Source organism: Equus przewalskii, chromosome 32 (genome assembly GCF_037783145.1).
Source record: "Equus przewalskii isolate Varuska chromosome 32, EquPr2, whole genome shotgun sequence".
NCBI classification, from domain to species: domain Eukaryota; kingdom Metazoa; phylum Chordata; class Mammalia; order Perissodactyla; family Equidae; genus Equus; species Equus przewalskii.
The window spans coordinates 8,794,808-8,798,945 of NC_091862.1; the positions used below are offsets into that span (position 1 = coordinate 8,794,808).

The 4,138-nt window shown below is 44.7% G+C and overlaps 1 long non-coding RNA gene across 1 annotated transcript; it reads right to left on the reverse strand.

Moving 5' to 3' along the window:
- Nucleotides 1–1,073: 1,073 nt before the first annotated feature.
- LOC139080782 (uncharacterized) lies at nucleotides 1,074–3,680 on the reverse strand. The gene is made up of 2 exons (XR_011535539.1): nucleotides 3,275–3,680; nucleotides 1,074–1,476 (listed from the first exon to the last, which is right to left on the reverse strand). It is a non-coding gene; the product is annotated as an uncharacterized lncRNA (long non-coding RNA).
- Between the last annotated feature and the right edge of the window lie 458 nt (nucleotides 3,681–4,138).

Consider the following 4,138-nt stretch of genomic DNA (forward strand, 5'->3'; position numbering starts at 1 on the left):
AGGAAATTGTTAATGTGGCTGATTTTACTGCCTCTGCTGTGTGCAAACTATTGGCGTGTGCTACTCATATAATACAAGATAAAACCAGGTATACATGCAAAGGAAATGCAACCAGGATCTCGAAGAGATATCGGCCCCCTCATGTTCATTGCTGCATTATTCACAATAGTCAAGCCTTGGAAACAACCCCAGTGTCCATCAACAGATGAATGGATAAAGAAGATGTTTACTGTATACATACAATGGAATATTATTCATCCATGAGACAGAAGGAAATCCTCCCATTTGTGACAACATGAATGAACTCTGAGGGCATTTTGCTCAGTGAAATAAGTCAGAGAAAGACAAATACTGTATGATATCACTTATATGTGGAACCTAAAGAAGCTGAACTCATAGAAACAGAGTAGACTGGTGGTTTCCAGGAGTTGGGAGATGGAGGAAATGAGATACTGGTCAAAGGGTACAAACTTCCAGTTATAGGATGAGTAAGTTCTGGAGATCTAATATACAGCATGCTGATTATAGTTAATAACACTGTATTATCTACTTGAAAGTTGTTAAGAGAGTAGATCTTAAATGTTCCCACCACACAAAAGAAATCGTCATTATGTGGTGTGATGGAGATGTCAGCTAATGATATAGTGGTAATGGAGTTGAATTCCTGTGTCAACAGCTACTAGATGTGTAACCTTGGGTGAGTTCCTGGGCCTCTCCGGATCTCAGTTTTCCCATCCATAAAATGGAACTCATAACATATAAAGAGGCTGAGTTAGGGTTAAATGAGCTAATTTATGTAAACCGCTTAGCCCAGTATCTGGCCCATATTAGAAAAATGTTAGTTATTATTATTTTAATGAATGTGGTCTTCCCATACATTTTTGATAGTTGCAAAAATTTTTAGCAGGAAGCAAAATTTGCATTAGACCTGGGCATACCCAGTCCCTTCTTCTGATCGATGCCGCAAAGCAAAAGGGAGTCCAAATTCAATGCAAGAAGTAAAAACTCATGGCAATCCTCCAGAATTCCAATTCCCATGAATATCTTACAAAAAGAAAGTTGAAATGACTGACTGAGCTTATTCAGTTTATTTATTGCCGACTTCTGGATTTTCTTCGTCTTCTGTTGACTAGACGAGCATGTTCCAATTTGTATAGTTGTTTGAAACACTGTTCAGCCTTCATTTCATTTATTAATATCAGGTGCAAGGAAGCAGCCTTAAGCAAATAAAGGGCTCGCTCCTTCCAGTCTCTGAATACATTCCACATTTCAGGTTCATTTTCTTGCCAACATGAGCATGCCCAGTTCTTCTGCTGGACAAGAGCCTCAGTGAGAGAAGTCAGTGGACAGCAGCTGGTATGCCGTGGCCATCCGTCACGGGGTCCAGGGCTTTATCTGATTATAATGCGTGGTGTGTACAGAGGTTTCCACATCTGCAGCACAGAATCCAAGACAGTCTTTCTCATGAAGGGGAACCTGTAAAACATCATTTGTCTAAGAAAAAAAGAGCGCTCTGACAAGGGTTTGGGTGGGGAAAGTGTTTTCTCTCTGTGTTTGTAACCTGCAGAAACATCCCTGGGCTCTCAGATGGGCTCAGAAAGGGCCTGTCTGGCCTGTGGCAACACTGGCTCCGTTTGGAATGAAACCCACATGGAGAAACGTACAGAGGAAACTATTTGGGAGCGGGAACTGGGTGTGCTTCAGACGTTAAGTCTGCAGAGAAGAATCTGTGCCCTTTTTTTTTTTTTTTAAAGAAAAACAAGCCCCTGGAAATGAACTTTTAGAGAGATGGTTTATGCAGGAAATCTTCCCAGAAGGGAAAAAAGAAATAGAGTTAAGAAGAAATTCAAATTATACTCCCCATGTACTAGGAACAAAAACGAAGACAGCCGTTGAAAACTGCAAAGTTCACTGAAGCTCAAATAAAGACCTTGGGTGCACTGAGCAGGAACTGAAGGATGGTTGTCCTTTGTGCTGGCCAACGATTTCGGTCTTTCTCTGTAGGTGTGAATTACAGCTCTGGTACAGTGGCCCCCCTTTCTCCATGCGGGATATGTTCCAAGACCCCCAGGGGATGCCTGAAACCACGGATGGTACCAAACCCCATATATACTGTGCTTTTTCCCATACATACATACCTATGATAAAGTTTAATTTATAAATTAGGCTCGGTAAGAGATTAACAGCAATAACTACTAACAAAATAGAACAATTATGATGATAAACTGTGATAAAAGTTACCGTAGATCTTAGCAAGCTCAGCACAAGATTTTTTTTCTTTCCTTAAGGGGGGAACTTTCATTTTTTCGCGTAAAGGAAACAATTTACGGCTTCTCTTTGACATATCCAAACTGTCGCAACACTGCTCTTGCATTTTTGGAGCCATTATTATGTAAAATAAGGGCCACTTGAACACCAGCATTGCAGTGCTGACAGTCGATCTGGTAACCCAGGTGGCTACTAAGTGACTAACGGGCGCATGGCGTCTGCAGTGTGGATCCGCCAGACAAAGGGACAATCCACGTCCCGGGGTGGGACAGGGTGAGACACTGTGACTGAGAAAATGACATAAGTGAGTAAAGACAGGGACCACTGTGCTGTTTATCTTCCTGCTCACGGCCTCTCTCCTCTTCTCTTTCCCCACACAGACACATCTAAGAGTGAAGGAAGACTAAAATCGAAAGGCAAAGTGGGAGACTGAGCTCCGGGAACACGCAGGCCCTCAGATCCTGGAGCCGCGCAGGGGGCGTTCCTGCTGTCTTGGCTGTTCCCTGTGCTGCTCACCGCCCCACCCAGGAGAGGCAGAGAGGCCCAGAGGCTGAGGGCCTGGACCAGCCGGCTGTGAGTCTGGGGTATTTCCCTCAGTGCACGCAGGACCTTGGGTCAGTTTCTTAACTCTTAGTACCAATGTTTTCTCATTTATCAAATGAAGGTTTCAATGGTACCTCCTTCCTAGGGATGGCATGAAAATCCATTGGATTAATAAAATCAGTACTTCCAACCTTACTTTTGTTATCACCCCAACTCCTCACCCGAGGAAATGTTTTAGATTTTTTTTTGCCTCATTGCTCCGCTTACGAAAATTTCGTCCCACGGATATGCTGCCTATCTGTGCGTGCACTGTTTCTATCCCTGAGTAAGATTGCTTTTGCCATTCCTCCCACCCCACCCACCCTCCCCAAGAATCGATCATCCTCAGGACTCTCTCGAGGGAAGAGAGAAGGCTCTTGAATATTTTTGGACCCCAAAATGACACATGCCAAGCAGAACTCACTGAGCAGGGTTAGTCCCAAGGCCTGGCCGGTGCAAGATCAGCGAATAAAGGAAGTGCATGGGGCTTCGAGGGACAGTAAATGTCTTGCCCCAGGTGCCGTTCAAATGGACTGTGCTGGGAACTGTGCCTCCTGCAGTTGTCGGCCTGGTGATCCCGTGGCAGTGGCCGGCACGCTATCACCCCAGCTGCTGCAACTTCCTCTAGTCGTGATCCATCCTTGCATGTCAGGAACCTGGTGTCAGACTGTCATCCCCACCAGCCTCTGGACACCATGCATGGGAGGTGGGGCTCTCCGTCTGGGGACAGATCGTCCTCTCCAGCACCATTTCCCTCACATCCTGGTTTAGTCTCCTTGCTACTCTTCCAAGAAGCTGAGTTCTCTGTGGTCTTAAGGTGAAGGTTCTAGAAATAGAATAGTGATGATGATGCATACATCACAATACTGTGCTGGAAACAAAGTACCCCACACATTTGTTTGGACACAGGGACAAAAATAACCAATTATCATCATATATGCCACATGATTTTATTTATTTATTTTTTTGGTGAGGAAGATTGGCCCAGAGCTAACATCTATTGCCAATCTTTCTCTTTTTGCTTGAGGAAGATTGTCGCTGAGCTAACATCTGTGCCAGTCTTCCTCTATTTTATGCGGGGTGCCACCACAGCATGGCTTGATGAGCGATGTGTAGGTCCACATCTGGGATCCAAACCAGTGAACCCCAGGCCACTGAAGCAGAGCGCGCAAACTTAACCACTACGGGCCAGCCCCTGTCACAAGACATTAAAAGCAGAAGTGGCCAACCAATTTAGTTAAAACTGATTGAAGAGGTATGTGTGTGTGAATGTGTGTGGGGTGTGCGT